This window comes from Chelonia mydas, chromosome 3 (genome assembly GCF_015237465.2).
Source record: "Chelonia mydas isolate rCheMyd1 chromosome 3, rCheMyd1.pri.v2, whole genome shotgun sequence".
Classification (NCBI taxonomy): Eukaryota; Metazoa; Chordata; order Testudines; family Cheloniidae; genus Chelonia; species Chelonia mydas.
The window spans coordinates 62,505,454-62,527,842 of NC_057851.1; the positions used below are offsets into that span (position 1 = coordinate 62,505,454).

At 41.8% G+C, this 22,389-nt stretch overlaps 1 protein-coding gene and 1 pseudogene across 1 annotated transcript in view; one reads left to right on the plus strand and one right to left on the minus strand.

The window, feature by feature from the left end:
• ME1 (malic enzyme 1) overlaps positions 1 to 22,389 on the minus strand; it is a 330,426-nt gene that overhangs the window by 212,460 nt on the left and 95,577 nt on the right. The window lies entirely within an intron of this gene.
• On the plus strand, positions 1,482 to 2,524 carry LOC102934392 (annotated as a pseudogene).

Sequence of the window (22,389 nt, forward strand, 5' to 3'; positions counted from 1 at the left end):
ACTTTATATTTATTTTATGACATATTTGCACAGTAAAAAACAAAAGAAATAGTATTTTTCAATTTACCTATTACAAGTACTCTTTATCATGAAAGTTCAATTTACAAATGTAGAATTATGTACAAAAATTACTGCATTCAAAAATAAAACAATGTAAAACTTTAGAGCCTACAAGTCCACTCTGTCCTACTTCTTGTTTAGCCAATCACACAGACAAACAAGTTTATATTTGCAGGTGACAGTGCTGCCTGCTTCTTGTTTACAATGTCACCTGAAAGTGAGAACAGGCATTCACATGACACTGTTGTAGCTGTTAATCGCAATTAATTTTTTTGAGTTAATCACATGAGTTAACTGCAATTAATCGACAACCCTAATTTGCATATGACAAACAGGTGAGGCTGAGCATGAAACAGTTTAGTCATAGAATCATAGAATATCAGGGTTGGAAGGGACCTCAGAAGGTCATCTAGTTCAACCCCCTGCTCAAAGCAGGACCAACACCAATTAAATCATCCCAGCCAGGGCTTTGTCAAGCCTGACCTTAAAAACCACAAAGGAAGGAGATTCCACCACCTCCCTAGGTAACGCATTCCAGTGCTTCGCCACCCTCCTAGTGAAAAAGCTTTTCCTAATATCCAACCTAAATCTCCCCCACTGCAACTTGAGACCATTACTCCTTGTCCTGTCATTTGCTACCACTGAGAACAGTCTAGATCCATCCTCTTTGGAAACCCCTTTCAGGTAGTTGAAAGCAGCTATCAAATCCCCCCTCATTCTCCCCTTCTGCAGACTAAACAATCCCAGTTCCCTCAGCCTCTCCTCATAAGTCATGTGTTCCAGTCCCCTAATCATTTTTGTTGCCCTCCGCTGGACACTTTCCAATTTTTCCAAATCCTTCTTGTAGTGTGGGGCCCACCAAAGTTGAGGCCTCACCAATGTCGAATAGAGGGGAATGATCACGTCCCTCGATCTGCTGCCAATGCCCCTACTTATACAGCCCAAAATGCCATTAGCCTTCTTGGCAACAAGGGCACACTGCTGACTCATATCCAGCTTCTCATCAACTGTAACCCCTAGGTCCTTTTCTGCAGAACTGCTGCCGAGCCATTCGGTCTCTAGTCTGTAGCGGTGCATGGGATTCTTCCCTCCTAAGTGCAGGACTCTGCACTGGTCCTTGTTGAACCTCATCAAATTTCTTTTGACCCAAACCTCTAATTTGTCTAGGTCCCTCTGTATCCTATTCCTACCCTCCAGCATATCTACCACTCCTCCTAGTTTAGTGTCATCTGCAAACTTGCCGAGGGTGCAGTCCACACCATCCTCCAGATCATTAATGAAGATATTGAAAAAGAACGGCCCCAGGACCAACCGTTGGGGCACGCTGCCTGATACCAGCGGCCAACTAGACATGGAGCCATTGATCACTACCCATTGAGTCTGATGATCTAGCCAGCTTTCTATCCACCTTATAGTCCAGAGCCCAGCGAGCAAGAAAATGGCTGTTCCACCTGCTTACGCTGATCTAGGAAAACCTGCCAGAGATGTTTTCACCAAGGGCTATGGATTTGGATTAATAAAACTTGAGTTGAAAACAAAATCTGAAAATGGATTGGAATTTACAAGCTCAGGTTCAGCAAACTCAGAGACAACCAAATTTACTGGCAGTTTGGAAACAAAATACAAATGGAGGAAATATGGCTTGACGTTCACGGAGAAGTGGACCGACCACACACTAGGCATAGAGATTACTCTTGAAGATCAGGAAAAAAAATGCTAAAATTAAGACCAGATATAAACGGGAACACATCAACCTTGGCTGTGACATGGATTTTGATATTGCTGGACCTTCAATACGTGGAGCCTTTGTGTTGGCAGGTTACCAAATGACTTTTGAGATGACTAAATCCAGAGTAACCCAGAGCAACTTTGCTGCTGGTTATAAGACTGATGAATTCCAGCTTCACACTCATGTGAATGATGGCACAGAATCTGGAGGCTCCATTTATCAGAAGGTGCATGATAAATTGGAAACTTCTGTCAATCTTGCTTGGACAGCTGGAAATAGCAACACACACTTTAGAATAGTAGCCAAATATCAGATTGACCCCAATGCATCTTTCTCTGCTCAAGTGAACAACTCCAGTCTGATTGGTTTAGGATACACTCAGACTTTGAAGCCAGGTATCAAACTAACATTGTCAGCTTTGTTGGATAGCAAGAATATCAATGCGGGTGGACACTAACTTGGTCTAGGATTGGAATTTGAAGCATAAAAAGAGATTATACAATCACTAAATTGAAAATACTTTACAGTATAGCTACCTTCAGAATTTAGTGAACCTTTTAACGTTTTACGTCTGGGATGCAAGTATTGTTATGTATCAGTCATGTTAAACCTGGTTAAAGACAGCTAAGCTTTAAAGTGTTGTTCTTTGAGAAGAAAACATTAAACAAAATCCTAATTCCAGTCTTGTTGCCCATCACAGCTGCTAATTACAACTTTACAAGGGATACAACAATGATACTGATTACCGGTTTCAGAGTAATGGCTATATAAGGACAGAAAAGTGTGATATAGAAACTGTGACTGAGAATTGCAATCCACCATAGTGAACTCTTAATTCATGAAGCATAGTCTGTCCAGATAGAAGGCTAGACATCACCTGACATCTAATGTATGGAGATGCTGCTCCTCTGGAGATGACCGCAGTTTAGGAAAGAACATGGGTAAATCTATCACCAGATTCAAACAAAACTGAAAAACCACTTTAGACAAAAAAAATTGGTGTTGTCACAAAGTCACGTTGACTATGAGGAAAGCAGTCTTCTGAACAAAAGCGGAATGGAACAAAATGTCGGGGGCTCAAATGGAGGTCCCATTAAAACCACTAGTTATGGTCCCACAGAGGAACCAACTCTTAGACCAGAGAATGGAGATGTAGAAGTCCTCTTAAGACTCTTGCTACCATAGCACTGGAAAGGACTGATCTTACCTGAATAGGGAGATGAAATGCTGATATTGCTGCCAGATGTACTCTTAATGAGCTAAAGGCTCATTTTAATGACTAGGCCATTCTGGCAGAAGGCTTTCAACTGTTGAGTAGGACCTGCTGAAGAGCCGCCAAACACCATACTTCCTCCTCATTTAGCCACGAAGCAGCCACGCTGTGAGATGCAGGGAGCTGAGCATGGGATGTAAAGTGCATTCGTGATTCTGTGTGAGTAGGCTGGGATAGAAAGGAAGGGGTACTGGAGGCTGAACTGACAGCACAAGAAGGTTGGAGAACCAGCATTTGTCATGTCAGGGCAATGAGAATGCGTTTGGCCTGATCCTCCTTCAGCTTGAGGATGACCTGTGGGATGATTGGGATTGGCAGAAACATATATTGCAGAGCCAGCTGCTAGCTGAGATGGAAAATGTCAGACAGTGAATCTGGCCAAAGGCCCCCTTGAGAGCAGAACTGATGACATTCCTTGTTGTTCCTCATAGCAAACAGGTAAAACATTGGAATGCCCCAAGCTGTGAAGATGACCCAGAGGACACTGGTCTTCAGAGACCACTTGCAACTCAGGGAAAAATTCCTGCTGACATGGTCCATGAGATGATTCTGGACCCCGGGGAAATGGTCAGCTATTGGAGTGATACTCTCTTCAATGCAGAACTGCTACAACCTGTTTACCTCTTGGCAGAGAATCCTGAAGCATGCTCCCCCTTGCCTGTTCACATAACGTATTGTGGTGGTATTGTTTATAAGTATGTGATCCACTGAGCCCCGATATGATCCAGAAAAGTCTGACATGGATTGCAGATGGCCCAAAGCTCCAGCACATTGATATGCAGTGAGGACACCTGCTCCGAGTGCAGACCTTGAACTTCAGTGACTCCAGATGTGTCCCCTACCCAATCAGGGAGGTGTCAGTGACAACACACATGGTTGGTAAAAAGGGCCACGTGAAGGAAACACCGTGACAAACATTATCTGGAAGCATCCACCACTGAAAGGATTCCAGGATCAGTGGAAGGAGACAGAAAAATTGGTCCACGGAGTGAAGAGTCACAGAGTAAACTGTCCTGAGCCATATTTGAATGGGGCGAAGACAAAACCTTGCAAACTGTACCACCTGCGTGCAAGTGGACATGTGGCTCAAGAGGCCTCAGGCACATCCAATGGTCTTGGAAGGCTGAGATTGTAGACAGAGTCAAAGGTGGCAAATCACTTGAAAACGGTCAGTCGGCAAAAATGTTCTCCAACTTGTAGCGTCTATTAGGGCCCCAATGAACTCGATATTCTGAGTGGGAACCAAAGTTTACTTTCTGGTGTTTAGGATGAGACCCAGACAGTTGAACAAGTGAAGTGTAGTGTTGACATGGGAAAGGACTTCCTCTCTGGACCTGCCCTTCAGTAACTAGTCATCCAGGCACAGGAAGATGTAGATTCCTTTCTTCCTGAGGTACACTGTCACCATGACCAAGCATTTGATAAAAATATAAGGAACAGAAGAGAGGCCAAACAGATGCTCTGTTATGACAAATCGAAGGAATTTTCTGTGGCTCAGAAAAAATCGCCGGACAAATTGCTTGTTATACACATCAATGACTTAAAAGATATAAATTAGATCATTTTTATTAATTAGCATGTAAGATGGACAAGTATGAAGGTGTGTGAACTGGACTATGCAAGTGTCTTATCAAAACCTACATATCTGGCTGACTTTCCATGATTATTTATAAATTGTACATAAATGGAGATGCAGGTACACAGCTGTCTATACAGTCAGATTGGACAGATCAAAACATTTAAATTATCAGATATTCCTATTTTACATAAGGCTACAGAATCCTTGTTTGCTTGTTATACACATCAATGACTTAAAAGATATAAATTAATCCAATTATTCTGAAAGGGAGTGAACTCAGAAATAGAGTCTAAAGGGAGGAGCTGTCAAATCCTAAGAATCAGAGCTGCTTTTCAGAATTTAAAAACTGTCTGAAATATTGATATTTACCTGTTACTAAATATTTATACAACACCAGATCTATTCGTGGTGCTTTACAGATATTTAAGAAAAGCCCAGCCTCTGCCCCAAAGATCATACAAACTACAGTATAAAATAATAAAAGGGATACATTACTTTTGCATATGATTTCCTTTATGACAACATGTAGTCACTATGCTTTCTCTTCCCTCCACTTCCAATGGATTAAGTTTGGCCACTTCTTAAAAGCAACACATTGCTAAAATTATTCCTGTACACATCCTTGTGCTCTTATCCATTGTTGTGGTTGTCAACATTTGACAAAAAAATCCAGGGACAGATCGTTAAATAAGGTGAGGTCTTGATAGAGCTCCAGAGATCTCTTTGTAAAGTCAGATGAGTTTCAAGTATTTTTAAATATTAGATATTTTTATTCAGATCCTCAAAATATTTGAGGTTTAGATAAACACCCAGAAGTATGAGTTCTTCACTGAACCTACGGGGGATTCTATGTGCTAACACTCTCTTTACCTATTATCTTGTGCGGGGACCATATGAGCTACTTTTCCCTTCCTTCAATGTTTTCACGTGGGACTGAAAGGACTAGTCCCCACTCAAGTATTATCAGGGTTCTCTACGTAACATGGAAAATTACTCTTCTCTTCCACACCCAAGGGAGCATGCATCTTCTTCTGCAAGGACTCTTTCAAACTCTCTCTTGTTCCTCTTGAAATCTTCCTGTTTCTCTCTACCATTTATCTCTTCCACAGAAATTACTGATGTCTCTGCTTCTCTTCCTACTCAAAAAAGGTAATGATGTCTCATTTTGACTTTCTACCTCTAGGATCACTGGTATTTTTATTTCTCTTTCTATCCCCAAAGAAAGTCAATGGTGTCCCTGTTTTCTAGATTGGCAGAGAAATGGAAAGGGAGAAAGATTGTCCATTCTATTATCATTCTCTCATTGAAGAAGTGAACTGGGGCTGATGTCACTGCAATGCAACTGCTCACTTCCCCTGTATGTTCCTGGGCCACTCTTTGTTAGACAGCAGGAAGAGCTGGGAAATGTGGATAAGGAAGGGAAAAGGAGCAGCAGTCACTGGCTTGCCTTCTAACTGCTCAGCACCGTGGTTTGTATTGGCAGAGGTAGACAATCCTTTTTTGAAAACCCTAAGGCATCAATTGTCACAGTTCCCAATACACTAGTTTGCAGTGACTCAAAATAAAGGCATGACTGAATAAGCTTTCAGATATACCTGGTTGGAAATTTTCCAATGAACAGTTTTTCCATCAGAAAATGCCAACTTGTCGAAATCTACTTTCAACAAAATTCTGGTGGAAACCAGGCAGGTTCTGGTCAGAAACCTGCCTGGTTTCTTACCAGCTCACTCACCCAGCTCCTTGGCAGCCTGCCTGGTAGGGAGACAAGAAGCCTGGAAGCCCTGGCTCCTGAGCTCACAGCTCCTCCGCAGCCAGTGATTACAAGGTCCTTGGCTCTGGGGCAGCCCACCAGACTGCTCTCCTAGGAGTTGGGGCTCTCAGAGTCCCTGGCTCTTTCATCAGTTACCAGCCTGAACAGCACCCTGAGGAGCCCTCCTATAGGAAAGATGGGCTACCCAGCTCCCTGGCTGTTGGGGACACTGCTGTTCTGTGAAAATTCTGACTTTTTTGTTGTTGTTCTATTAGGAGTGATTTACATAAATCCATGTTTTCTAGCGGTTAAAAGGGAGGACTGGGAGTGAAAAGGCCAGGATCCTAGTCCCAACTCTACTACGACAGTAATTTACCAGATGATACTGATGTCAGGCAAGACACTAAACCATTTAGTGTCTCAAATTCTCTATCTGTGAAATGGAGATATCCACTTTTGTAACCTGCATTGAGATTCTTGTGCTACCTAAATGATGAGCATTATTTTATAAGTCACACATGATGGAAAAGCACTAAAGCAAAAGATATTCATCTTATGAGAGTAAAATGAGGACATGCTTTGACTACAAGCCAATAGCACAGACCTTCCAAATCACAGAGAAGAACTGCTGCTTGAATCAGATGTTTCCAAAGTTCCATCCACCCACTATTTTGGCTAAATTTATGCACATAGCTAATATTCTAGGACCAAAAGAATTTATGCTTAAGTGGTATTAAGAGAGGATCATAGCTGTAATGTAATACAGGTATAATGATTTAGAGTAATTTAAAGATGAAAGACCAAATTCAACACATTGAAAGTTGAAAGAGTTCAAAGGGAGTTGAATTACTTGCACCAGGGTTGAATTTGGTCCAAAAAACCTACATAAACTATATCAATATATAGAAATTGACAATTGAAGAAAATGTCCTCTCCCCCTTTATTAGAAAAATCTATAGCATTTTGCTGTGGATTTCAGGAAAATAAAAAAAGAGGGGCTACAATAAACAACAGCGGTTAAATTCTGCTCCCATTGAAATCAACAGCAAAAGTCCCTTTGACTTCACTGGGGGAGCCAGGATTTTTCCTGTGAAATTTACTTGCTGGTTACATTTCCTTTCCTGCAATATAAACATTCTCTTGCCCTCCATGTCAACCATGACCTATTTTGGGGCACATATATATAACTACATACAACACAACATGAATTATTTATTTTACATAAATTCTTTTTCTAATCCATCACAAATTCATTGGAATTAGACAAAACGACAGATTTTTGTTATTATCTAGTCTCACAATAAAATAAGGACATCCTGTCTTTTCTTCTCATTATCCATAATATTAAACACAAATTATTAAAATTAAATTGTGAAGCATCTGGAGAGTATAGGTCAACTGTCTGGAAAATTCCAGTGTTTGCTTATATTAAGGGGAAAAGGTTTTCATGTCAATTTTTAGCACTGAAGTAGCCAATTCAAAAGCCTAATTCAATAGCATAGTAAGATAAAGAAAACCACGATTTAAGGAGGTTACCATTGATTATTATAAGTACACAGGAATACCATAATGCAATTAAAGGCATGAAGCTTAACTGAATGTGAAATCCTGGCTCCACTGAAGTAAACGAGAGTTTTGCCAATGATTTCAAAGGGGTCAGAATTTCACCCACATGGTAGAAAATTATGAGTGCAGAATACAAGTCAATTTATTGGGAAAAATACAATGTCTATGAATACCATGAGTAGATTACATTTCTTCTGATTTCATCTTCCATCATACAAGTGGATCAGTTATTCTTACTGGTTCTATTTTAAATACAAAACAAATCACATGACCAGAGCAGGAAATCTGGTCCATTCAGAGGATTTTAGGTGCTACCCCACTGCTAAAGAAATGTTTTATTTAGATGTTCAGGTTCTATAGAAGTCTTTAATTTTGTTAACAGAGGGGCACTGTTTTCTGTGTGTTTTCAGTAAATACAGTGTAATATGAATTCTGCAAAGGAAAAAATCCCCAAAACAGTTTTTTTTCATTTTGCCTACAGCAGTGGAGGAGTTTTTAGTGTTAGGATTTGTACAATGCAATTCAATGAGATTTCTGTGGCTTCCCCTATTCCAGGGACTCTAGATATGTGAAAGTCACCAGCACTGGAATTTGCTCATTTTTGGTTACCTAGCTTTCTCTTTTATTCTGTTCCATTTAACATTGTATAAGCTAATTTGTTGTTTTATTTAATGCCCTCACCACCAGCTGCTCTTAGAGGATGGGAAAAAGTACAATACACAGGTTGTGCAATCCAGTTTTAAAACTGAAATTGTAAATAGTAGTACTGTGCAATGGGACTTTGGGGTTGGGACCCTCTCTGTATGTCTCACTATGTGTATGGAAAATATGAGGATATAGTTTCTATAAGGAATGCTCCCTCTAAACTTTCTTTCTTCAAATGTTAATGTTTTAGAAAAAAAGAATCTTTGGAGTTAAATAGGGAAAATGACCACTGATCTACCAAATATCTCTTTTGTAATTGTGGATAGGTAGATATTTCAAACCAAAATTATCTGCTTGAGGAAACCAGGCTCACCAGTCCACATCAGCAGTGTGGCAACTGTTTTACATATCCCCTAAAGGAGAATGCAGGTCAAAGCATTAAAATTCTTTAATGCCATCTGTTTGTCTAGTGAAATATTTCATGATGTTTAAATAGCCTTTCTTAGTTCCACTTCCTGATATTTGTTATATATTTGTCATATATACGTTATTTGTTATAACCTGCTTGTTAATCTGTTCTATTTCAAAGTTAATGTAAAAATAGTAGTCCTCCATATATTACTGTTTGTGCATCCTGTGCATTACTTTATCATAGCCAAGCCTTGAATCATGGCCCTCCTGAACAGACAGGAAACAGTTTTGCTTTGCCAAGCGAGCTGAAACAGAACTTTTCCTTGGCTCAGTAGAAGCAAAACTAAACTTATTTCAGCTAAACTTCCTATTGGCATATCTTATAGAAGGCAGTACTTGACCTAAACTCATATAAGAGAAAAGTGTAATCAGCTGTCTTTAAAAATTATTAAAACAAAGTATATGGATCAGGACAATTATGCCAATGTTAAGAAAAGAGAGCAATAAGAACGTTGAAATGTCAGCATTAAATACTTATTAGGTAGACAGAATGTGGGTAATGGAGATGAAAATGAGGAGGAGGAACAACCAAAGAGAATCTTTTTAATTCTATAACATTTTCACCCCCTAAGATTTTCTACTATTGCTAATACAAGATCAAAAGAAGTTAATTTACTTGCCAAGACTTCAATTCTGCCAACAGTTTTTCACATGAGTAACTTCACACCTTAGTACTGGAGTTCAGTGGGACTACTCATATGAATAAAATTACCAGTGTGTTTAAATGTTTGGAAAACTGAGGCCTAAATATGCAGACCAGAGTAGAGTGTTTTAGCAGGAAAATAAATTAAAGAGGGTGCAAGATAACACCAGAACATCCCTGTTAGAATTATATCTGCACCAGACCCCAATACACCCAGGGCCAAATTCACCCCTTCAACAATACATCAATAGGAGCTGTGTCCACTTATGCTAAGACAGAACATTGTCCCCAGAGACTACTAGATTGACACATTCATTGTGCACATCCAGTAAGTGTTAAATTGGAGCATGTTAAACCATTCTGACATTTATACTTTTTCTGATTGATTTACATAATACAGTGGTAAAATACTGCAAGTCTTGTAATTACCATTACTGCATTTTTGTTGGTTCTTTTGCTTATAACTCAGTTTCCCTCTTGTGGCTGAAGAGGACTAGTCTTTTTTTATCTTTCTCCCACAGCATATTCTTAGCAGCTCCATGTTGTTTAGTCTTCTTCTGGACTGCTTGGACCACCAGGGAACCATCAGTTGGGAGTTGAAAAAAATACTAAAATCCCTTCGCAGGAGCTTATTTTCTACTTGCCCTCCTAGAGATGGGTGGAATGGAGGCTGGAGTATGCCAGAACCATAACAGGCTCCAGAAGGCCCTCATTTATGGGCATTACTATTCTGTCCTGTGTTGCAGCATGGAGAATGTCCAGCAGTTTATATTGTTTCTCTTGAGTAACCTCAGGAGAAATATTTAGAATCTCAGCAATCCTTTTGAGGAGATCCTGAAAAATCTGAATTCATCCTGGGAGGCTGTAGAAGGTGGATTTACTGTTTGATCAGGGAAAGATGAAAAGGCTCCTTGAGGCACTGGTGGCTCCTGGGCTAGAGGAGGTAGATCATCCTCAATAAAGTACTTCTCCTCCCACACCAGAGGAGACTGGGGGAGTGGTGGAGCTGGAGTATGCTTTAGTAGTTTTCTCAGAGAAGATGATCTCAGATGAAAAACAGTGGAAGTGAGTCCTTCTTCAGGTTTGCACCTTTCTTTATACATTCACTGGGAAAATCCTCTTTTGGCTCCCTATCAGTATCCCACTGGGACACCCGGGACAGATTGGGGTCTGGGAGGAGGGAGATTTCCCAGTGTGCTCAGGAGAGAAAGAGGAGTAGGAATAGGTTTTCTATAGATGAGGACCAATCCTGTCAGGAGTACGGTGCCTTCATGGTGCAAGCTGGTCTGAGGCCAAGGTGAATAGCCCGTTCAGAATCACTTAACTCAATAGATCCCAAGTTACCCTTAGGCTCTGAGGCAGCAGGGAGAGTTACCAGGCTATGTGCCCTAGAAGAGGACTTCTCCTCCCTTGCCTGAGAAGATTTCAGTCTCTTAATTGGGGCTGGAGAGGAGAATCTACTCATGGAGTCATGACTGGAGTGATGCTCCTCTACAACCTTCTCTCAGATGGAACTGATCCGGTTGCTAAATTAGAACGATAAGTGGAAACCATGATGGAGGTGGAGATGGTACCATAGGTGGCCAGTGCCAAGACTGGGTGTGATTAGTCTTTCCCATGCTACTCAGAGATTATGGGCTGAGATTTCATAGATTTCTCCATCAAGAACAATTTCAATCTTGCCTCTGTGTTCTTAAGGGTCCTTTTGGAAAAGGAACAGCATACAGAGTAACAATCTGGAATATGCCCCTCTCCCAGACAGAGGAGATATTTGGACTGTCTTTTGTTAATGGACATGATGGAATAACATGACAGACAAATCTTGAAGACAGGAGATTTGGTGTCTGCCATTAGGAAGGAAAACCTGCCTGGATAGAAGGTGTCTTCTTCTTGATCCTTCCCCCCGCTTTCTTTTCACCAATGAGAACAAGGAAAAACAAAACATATGAAAAAAAGAAATGAAGAATACACAAGTGAAGAAAGGCTATGTCTCACTAAGGCATGTCTCACACCCCATGAGTGGTGGTTGTAGCTACCCCACGTCTTATTCCCTCAGCTACCGTAGTTGCAAAGATATAGGGGGTGCCGGCAGAGACACTGCTGTTCAAAAAAATCCTACCTCATATACATGGTGTGCATACCTACTACCACTGGACTCTATGTAGACAATCACTCAAAGAATAGTCATATCCCCTCTCGGCCTTCTTTTTGCTATTCTAAGCAAGCCAAGCTGTTTTTGTCGCCTCATAAAATAGACCCTCCATTTTTCTGATCATCCTAGTAGCCCTTTTCTGTACCTGTTTCAGTTGGCATTAATCTTCTTTTAACATTGGTGGCCCGAATTCTACACAGTATTCCAAATGATGTCTTACCAGTGCCTTGCACAATGACATAAATACTTCACTGTCTCTAAAGGAAATACCTTGCCTTGTACATCCTAGGATTCCATTTGCCTTTCTCATAGCTGCATAAAAAAATCCATAAATATAATTCATAAAAATTGCTCACTGTCACTCCAAGTGTTCGCAAAATATTTTGTTTGGATTCTCTAAAGACACTCTGAGCATATATCACTACTAAGAACTCCTTGTTTCCTGTTCTTCCATCTCTTTGCTGATGTAAATATGAAATAGCCCTTTTTACTAAATAAAAGGAAGAAGTTGACAATGAAATAAAAGGAGAAAAAAGAGAACATACAGATTCTAATGGTATTATATATAAATAGCTCTTTGAAATTAAAACAGCTTCAATAGTTTTGCAATGATCCATAGATAAATTTGTCTGTAAGATGTCTAATTTGAGTTCATATCTCAAAATTAGCATCTGATCTGCCATTTTCATTTGCCTATTTATAAAGCAGGTGTTGATGCTGTACATGAAGAACGGACCTCGAACCTTTTTGATAGTTTGGTGTAAAGTGCTAATGCCTGGTAAAAACAAAAACAAAACACCAAAACAGTTTGACACTAAAAACAGAAGGAAGGATGGAAAGAAAAACTTATGGCTCATTTCTTCAAGGGGCTGAATGCCCTTAATTTCCATGAAAGTCAGGAGGAGCTGAAAGTGTTCTGCACCTCACAGGAAGTGCTCAGAAGTGCTTAAAGCATGGTGGGAAAACTGATTTTTTATATTGTTCTTGTATTGCTTATTTAGCCAGTTTAATGAGGGTTTAATTTACATTAAGTTACCACTGCCAATTTCATATGAAAAAACATTCCTTTACATTTCCCAGACTAAGAATAGTGTGTTACTGCTAAAATTAACATTTGAGTTCCAAGATTAAAACAAATGTGGTAGCTGTTGGTCCAAGCAAGGACCAAGTTATCCCATAACTACATTAATATCAAACTTGGCTATGGTAGATAAACACCAAACACTGTATTCAATTATTTCCATGTACTACGTCTATTCAGTGGTATGGAGAAACATAATGAAAATCAGAACAATTTGCAACTTTGTTTGTACATATATTGCACTTAGAAACCATATCTGAATATTTTCTTTGTCAAAGTTTTATTTTAAAAAATAAAACTTTAGAATGACATAGAGACCCAAAATTTAGATACTGTAAAAAACAGCTAAAACCAATAAAAATGTTTCCATAAACTATTTTTATCCTCCAAAAGGAACAGGTTTTTTAAATTTATAAAGATTCTCTTGCAATGTTTATAACCCTACTTAGCACTGTGTTAAGGAATGATAACCTGAAAGTTAGAGTAAGAAACTCACTGTAAACTAAGTAAAACTTACCTGTGTGTTTTTACTTTACAAGTACAAAAAGTGCAAACACGCAAAAGGTTCTAATACCAGAAATAATGAAAAGTAAAATTTAAAAATCAGCTTCCAATCCTGCAAAAGATTTACACATGTTCTTAACTTCAAGCACATGAGTAGTTCCATTTCATTTAATGTACTCACAAGCTTCAAGTTCAACACATGCATAAGTCTTTGCATAATCAGACTCCTTGCTATTCTAGACTCCTACTTTCCAGGAGGGGCCTTAACACAGATCCTTATGCCAGCACAGAATCCCAAGAAAGTTAATGGAACTTTGAAGGGACACTAGTGACACTTGTTGCAGCCCTTTTTAGTTAAATACAATAAGAAAAATATGATTATTAATGTGACGGTATCCTTTTAATAAACCCCTTTAATATAAAAAGGTACCACATTAGGGTTAAATCCTGCATTCCTTGCATACCCAAAAGCCCATTGTTTTCTTTGGGAGTTTTGATTTTGAGGGGTACAGTTCTATGGTAATTTTTTTTTATTCCAATGTTTTTCAGTAACCAACATGTAATCCTACCAAAAGTAGTACATGAGACCTGACTGACTTGATCCTCAGTATAATTTCCAATTAAACTACAGTATGCATGTACATATGTATGTATTACCTAGACACAATTCTTAGGAGAATGTCCTACTACAACTTTTAGCATGCGAAAGGAGCCTTACTTCAAGGGTCTTGTCATGCAGAGAAACAAATAGGTATGTAGTAGAAATATGCATATACTAAAATTCATTATGATACTGAAGTCCCAACATATCAGCTTTCCCTTCTGAGGATAAAAGAGAGAAAAAAACTAGAACAGGGACATATTTTAAATTTATATCATTGTTAATTTTTTTGTTAGCTACAGTACATGGTATGTTTTTATAATAGGGGCTGAAACGAATTAGAATAAATCAGTGATTTGCTGACTTAATGGAGAATTGTCAAAAGCCTTCCATGGAAATTTCAGAAAAAAGTATTGGATGGAATCCTAAGGTAACATTTGCAAACACAATATATGTGGAATTTATCTGGCCCACTGTCAACAATTAATATAATCCATTGGGAAAAACAACATTCTTACACTTTTCTTCCTTTTCAAATAAATTACCTCATGGATTTATACAAAATTTTCATTTCATAAAGTGAGAATCAACATTTTAGCACAAATGCAGCTGTTAATTATATCAGCTATATCACACACAAAAAATATTGTCACAATGTTAATTGTATAGAACACAAATTTATATCTAGATGGAACAAAACAAGATAAGCAGTCAACGTTAAATGAGGAAAACCATTTTTAGTAGTTTTAGTAGTAGCTAACTTAAGGTGGTACTGAATACTCGCAATTTCTATTGCCCTTGAGAGGACTGCCTCTACGAGGTGCTTAGCATCTTGAAAACAAAGAAATATTTTTTTCAAAAATATCTAAGTGACTTAGGAACTTAAGCCCCATTTGCAAAAGAGATTTAAGCACTAAGGGTATGTCTACACTATGAAATTAGGTCGAATTTATAGAAGTCGGTTTTGTAGAAAGCGTTTTTATACAGTTGATTGTGTGTGTCCCCACACAAATGCTCTAAGTGCATGTAGTCGGCGAAGTGTGTCCACAGTACCAAGGCAACCGTCGACTTCCAGAGTGTTGCACTGTGGGTGGCTATCCCACAGTTCCTGCAGTCTCCACCACCCATTTGAATTCTGGGTAGAAATCCCAGTGCCTGATGGGGCTAAAACATTGTCGTGGGTGATTCTGGGTACATATCGTCAGGCTCCCCTTCCCTCCCTCCCTCCCTCCGTGAAAGCAAGGGCAGACAATCGTTTTGCGCCTTTTTTCTTGAGTTACCTGTGCAGACGCCATACCACGGCAAGCATGGAGCCCGCTCAGCTCACCGTCACCGTATGTCTCCTGGGTGCTGGCAGATGCGGTACTGCATTGCTACACAGCAGCAGTTTATTGCCTTTTGGCAGCACACAGTGCAGTATGACTGGTAGCCATCATCGACGTAGTCCTGGGTACTCTTTTAACCGGGCGCCTGGGCAAACATGGGAGTGACTCAGCCAGGTCATTTCCCTTGTTTCGTCTCATGGCGATTGAGTCCTACCGGTAGTGCACTGTCTTTTAACCTCCAGCTAGCAGAAGATGATGGCTCGTCGTCATACTGCACCGTCTTCTGCCGAGCACCCAGGAGATGATCATGCCTAGCGGTCGTACTGCACAGTTTGTTGCCAGCAAGATGTATAAAGATAGATGAAGTGGCTCAAAACAAGAAATAGACCAGATTTGTTTTGTATTCATTTTCTCCTCCCTCCCTCTCTCTCTCCCTCTGTGAAATCAACGGCCTGCTAAACCCAGCTTTGAGTTCTATCCTTGAGGTTTTGAATTCTATCCTTGAGGGGGCCATTCAGTTTCTTGTAAAGCCACCCCCTTTGTTGATTTTAATTCCCTGTAAGCCAACCCTGTAAGCCATGTGGTCAGTTGCCCCTCCCTCCGTCAGGGCAATGGCAGACAATCGTTCCGCGCCCTTTTTCTGTGCAGAGCCATACCACGGCAAGCATGGAGCCCGCTCAGATCGCTTTGGCAATTAGGAGCACATTAAACACCACGTGCATTATCCAGCAGCATATGCAGCACCAGAACCTGGCAAAGCGAAACCAGGCGAGTAGGTAACATCAGCGCGGTGACGTGAGTGATGTGTACATGGACACAGACTTCTCTCAAAGCACGGGCCCTGGCAATGAGGGCATCATGGTGCTAATGGGGCAGCTTCATGCCGTGGAACGCCAATTCTGGGCTCGGGAAACAAGCACAGACTGGTGGGACCGCATAGTGTTGCAGGTCTGGGACGATTCCCAGTGGCTGCGAAACTTTCGCATGCATAAGGACACTTTCATGGAACTTTGTGACTTGCTTTCCCCTGCCCTGAGGCGCAAGAATACCAAGATGAGAGCAGCCCTCACAGTTGAGAAGCGAGTGGCAATAGCCCTGTGGAAGCTTGCAACGCCAGACAGCTACCGGTCAGTCAGGAATCAATTTGGAGTGGGCAAATCTACCATGGGGGCTGCTGTGATGCAAGTAGCCAACGCAATCAAAGATCTGCTGATATCAAGGGTAGTGACCCTGGGAAATGTGCAGTCAGAGTGGATGGCTTTGCTGCAATGGGATTCCCTAACTGTGGTGGGGCCATAGACGGAACCCATATCCCTATCTTGGCACCGGAGCACCAAGCTGGCTAGTACATAACCCGAAGGGGTACTTTTCAATAGTGCTGCAAGCACTGGTGGATCACAAGGGACGTTTCACCAACATCAACGTGGGATGGCCGGGAAAGGTACATGATGCTCACATCTTCAGGAACTCTGCTCTGTTTCAAAAGCTGTAAGAAGGGACTTTATTCCCAGACCAGAAAATACCGTTGGGGATGTTGAAATGCCTATAGTTATCCTTGGGTACCCAGCCTACCCCTTAATGCCATGACTCATGAAGCCATACACAGGCAGCCTGGACAGTAGTCAGGAGCTGTTCAACTACAGGCTGAGCAATTGCAGAATGGAGGTAGAATGTGCATTTGGACGTTTAAAAGCACGCTGGCGCACTTTACTGACTCGCTTAGACCTCAGCGAAACCAATATTCCCACTGTTATTACTGCTTGCTGTGCGCTCCACAATATCTGTGAGAGTAAGGGGGAGACATTTATGGCAGGGTGGGAGGTTGAGGCAAATCGCCTGGCTGCTGGTTTCGCACGGCCAGACACCAGGGCAGTTAGAAGAGCACAGGAGGGCACGGTGCGCATCAGAGAAGCTTTGAAAACCAGTTTCATGACTGGCCAGGCTACAGTGTGAAAGTTCTGTTTGTTTCTCCTTGATGAAACCCCCCGCCCCTTGGTTCACTCTACTTCCCTGTAAGCTAACCACCCTCCCCTCCTCCCTTTGATCACTGCTTGCAGAGGCAATAAAGTCATTGTTGCTTCACATTCATGCATTCTTTATTCATTCATCACACAAATAGGGGGATAACTACCAAGGTAGCCCAGGAGGGGTGGTGGAGGAGAGAAGCACCAGGAGGGGTGGTGGAGGAAGGAAGGACAAGGCCACACAGCAATTTAAAAGTTTAAAACTTTAAAACTTATTGAATGCCAGCCTTCTGTTGCTTGGGCAATCCTCTGGGGTGGAGTGGCCGGAGCCCCCCCCATCGCGTTCTTGGGCTTCTGGGTGAGGAGGCTATGGAACTTGGGGAAGAGGGCGGTTGGTTACACAGGGGCTGTAGCGGCGGTCTGTGCTCCTGCTGCCTTTCCTGCAGCTCAACCATATGCTGGAGCATATTGATTTGATCCTCCAGCAGCCTCAGCATTGAATCCTGCCTCCTCTCATCACGCTGCCGCCACCTTTCAGCTTCAGTCCACCACTTACTCTCTTCAGCCCGCCACCTCTCCTCCCGGTCATTTCGTGCTTTCCTGCACTCTGACATTGTCTGCCTCCACGCATTCATCTGTGCTCTGTCAGTGTGGGAGGACAGCATGAGCTCAGAGAACATTTCATCACGAGCACGTTTTTTTCGCCTTCTAATCTTCACTAGCCTCTGGGAAGGAGAAGATCCTGTGATCCTTGAAACACATGCAGCTGGTGGAGAAAAAAAAGAGACAGTGGTATTTAAAAAGACATTTTCTAGAACAATGGCTACACTCTTTCACGGTAAACCTTGCTGTTAACATTACATACACAGCACATGTGCTTTCGTTCCAAGGTCGCATTTTGCCTCCCCCCACCACATGGCTGGCCCCTCCCCCCTCCCTGTGGCTAACAGCGGGGAACATTTCTTTTTAGCCATAGGCAAACAGCCCAGCAGGAACGGGCACCTCTGAATATCCCCTTAAGAAAAGCACCCTGTTTCAACCAGGTGACCATGAATGATATCACTCTCCTGAGGATAACACAGAGAGATAAAGAACGGATGTTGTTTGAATGCCAGCAAATATACACTGCAATGCTTTGTTCTACAATGATTCCCGAATACACGCTACTGGCCTGTGTGGTAAAGTGTCCTACTATGGTGGACGGAATAAGGCTGCCCTCCCCAGAAACCTTTTGCAAAGGCTTTGGGAGTACATCCAGGAGAGCCGCAAATGCCAGGGCAAATTAATCAATAAACATGCTTGCTTTTAAACCATGTATAGTATTTTAAAAGGTACACTCACCAGAGGTCCCTTCTCTGCCTGGCGGGTCCGGGAGGCAGCCTTGGGTGGGTTCAGGGGGTACTGGCTCCAGGTCCAAGGTGAGAAACAGTTCCTGGCTGCTGGGAAAACTGGTTTCTCTGCTTGCTTGCTGTGAGCTATCTTCCTCGTCCCCAAAACCTGATTCTGTGTTGCCTCCATCTCCATTGGAGGAGTCAAACAACACAGCTGGGGTAGTGGTGGCTGAACCCCCTAAAATGGCATGCAGCTCATCATAGAAGCGGCATGTTTGGGGCTCTGACCTGGAGCGGCCATTTGCCTCTCTGGTTTTCTGGTAGGCTTGCCTCAGCTCCTTAAGTTTCACGCGGCATTGCTTCGGGTCCCTGTTATGGCCTCTGTCCTTCATGCCCTGGGAGATTTTGACAAATGTTTTGGCATTTCAAAAACTGGAACCGAGTTCTGATAGCATGGATTCCTCTCCCCATACAGCGATCAGATCCAGTACCTCCCGTTCGGTCCATGCTGGAGCTCTTTTGCGATTCTGGGACTCCATCATGGTCACCTCTGCTGATGAGCTCTGCATGGTCACTTCTGCTGATGAGCTCTGGCCAGCGTGGCAAGCTGCAGGTGACCATGCAAACAGGAAGTTGAAATTCAAAAGTTTGTGGGCCTTTTCCTGTCTACCTGGCCAGTGCATCTGAGTTTAGAGTGCTGTCCAGAGCGGTCACAATAGAGCACTCTGGGATAGTTCCCGGAGGCCAATACCATCTAATTGCGTCCACAGTACCCCCAAATTCGACCCGGCAAGGCCAATTTAAGCGCTAATCCACTTGTCAGGGGTGGAGTAAGGAAATCGATTTTAAGAGCCCTTTAAGTCGAAAAAAAGGGCTTCATCGTGTGGAAGGGTGCAGGTTTACATTGACTTAACGCTGCTAAATTCAACCTAAACTCCTAGTGTAGACCAGGGCTTAGGAATTTAAGTCCTATTGAAAGTCAACAGGACTTAAGTTCTTAAGTCACTTCTGAGACAAAGGGTCTTATATGTTTTTTGAAAAATTTACCCCAGGTGTTATAGGAGATTTGATTTTACATCATCATTATTTATTTATAATTTATATTGCAGTTGCACCTAAAAATCTCATTCATGGACCAGGACCCCATTTTGTGCCAGGCACTATTCATGCAATTTAATATACATTTACATTTCTACTTCAAGAGGCAAACTGGCTATAAAAATATGTAATAACCTATATAAATGCACTCCAATATTGTAAAATTAGACATAGAAATATAGTACTAGAAAGGACCTCCTGGGTCTTCAAGACCAATCCCCTGCTATTCCAGGCAACCCCATCATATAATCCTGTTCATACAGTTATCAAGCTCCATTTTAAAACTAGTTAGGCTCTTTGCCCTCACTATTCCTATTGGGACGCTGTTCCAGAACCATGCTCCTCCGATGGTTAGAACCCTCTTCTAATTTCCAGCCTAAATTTATTCATGGGCTGCTTATACCCACTTGTTCTTGTGCCAACCCACCTGGCATACCAGGTACCAGCTAATGCCAAGACCCAGGGCCTCACTGAACACTGACAAATGCATAGCTGGAAACCAGTCTGGCTTACTGGTGGGTTAGTATAGTTAAAACAGATATTAGTATTATAATAATGTGTTTAATGTTAAGACTTTATAAAATGCTTGTAGGATGCTGCACATATTAATCCTACTTATAATATCTGTATCCCATGGTATAAAGTTATATTGAGTGTTTGGATTGTAAACCTCTAATTGTGTAAGTCACCAAACAAGAAATGCATTACCGTAAAGTGCTCGTCCTGCACACAAGATGGCCTACTGAAGGTAAACAAGGCACTGTGTAGCATAAAAGGGCAGAGACCTTGTTGATTGCATTCCTAACTACCTCCAGGAAGGGGAAACCTATTCATGAACTCATCCATCATCTTAGATTCTGGGTTGAGGGAGGATAAAAATTCTTGACAAAGAGAAACCAGGGTCTTTATGCTGTTTTGACACTGAGGGGCAAGGCTTCGTAAACATAAGCAAGAGATCCCAGTGCTGTTTTGCATGGGTCAGCCCTAAAGGACATATATAACTGCTTATTATAGAAGCTTATATTACCTTTTGAAATCTCAGACTGTAACTCATTTGTGTCTATATTTCCTATTTTAACCTTGTAAATAACTTATTTCTTTTCTTAGTTAATCAATTTTTAGTTAGTTAATTATAGGATTGGCTACAGGTGTTGTCTTGGGTTAGAGATGTGAATACATTTGACCTGGGTAAGTGACTTGTTCTTTGAGACTGGGAGTAACCTGAATATTATTGTGATTTTTGGTGTAAGGTAACCACTTACCACATAGTCCAGCTTGCTTGGGTAGACAGACTGGAATGCCCAAGGGGACTGTCTGTGACTCCATGGTAAGACTGTTATAGAGCTTTAGGAGTTCACACTTGTTACTGGATTGCTAAAATCTAATTATAGAACATATAGCCAGTTTGGGATTTCCGCCCTGCTTTTTGACAGTCTGCCTTGAGGCTGGCACTCAAAGTAGTGAGCCACTCCAGACAGCACAACACCAACATTGCCTTTTAAGTTAAATAGCTCTTCTACCTCCCTGGTGTTTATCCCTCCAATGTATTTATAAAGAGCAATTATATCCCTTCTCAGCCTTCGTTTTGCTCGGCAAAACAAGCCAAGCTCTTTCAGTCTCTGCTTGTAAGATAAGGTGCCCATTCCTCCATCATCCTAGAAGCCCTTTTTGGCACCTGTTCCAGTTTGAACCCACCTTCCTTGAATACGAATGAATTAGAATAGCACCCAGTATTCCAGAAGAGGTTTTACCAGTATAGCTGGCCAAAACTCAGGGTTTTGGTTTGCCAGAAGATGAAGTATTTCTGAATTTGCTGTTGTTCCAATTCGGAACAAAAGCAAATTTACAGAAATTTCTCAGTGCACCAGAGATCCTCGAAAATGTTGTTTCTCAAAATCTGAAATATACTGTTCCTGAAATATGTGAAATTGACATTCTTGTTGGTTTCACAGCTGCAATTCATGCCAGGAGACTATCAATTTCACATAGTTGCTCTACCAGCAGGAAGCCTGCCAGCCACAGGAGCCCCAGCTCCTGCCAGGGCTCTCAGGTTGCTAGGCTCCCCTCTGAGCTGAGACTCTTGGGGCTTGCTCCAGGGCTCTTTCATGGAACTGGGAGTCTGGAAGTACTGGAAACACTTATGGGGCAGCCCTGCCATGTAGTGTGTCCCAGGCTGAGGACCTCAGGGCTTCCACCCTCACAGGACAGCTGGCTCCCTGGGCTGCCTACTTGGAAGTAGGTAAGAACCTTAGAAGCCCAGAAAAGCCCCCTTGAGCAGGGAGCTCAGCTGCCCTGAGAACCCCAGAACCAGTGGGTGTTCTATGAATTGGTAGGCACCTTGCAGCAGAGCAAGGAGACTAACAGCCCCAAGAGACCCAGTTTCAGCTGCCATTCTGGGTCTGGAAAGCTCCATGCAGGGCTCCAGAGCCTGGCAGACTCTCTGCTACCGGGCTGTCAGGCCTAGAATACCAGCAGGTTACCAATGGAAATCTGCCTCTGTTTTGGCAAAAGTTAAGTTACATCTGCAATCGATTTGGCAATACATTTCACTTGAGCAAATCGGCAATTTCTGATTAAACTAAGTTTCATCTGAAAATTTCCAACCAGTTCTACTTAC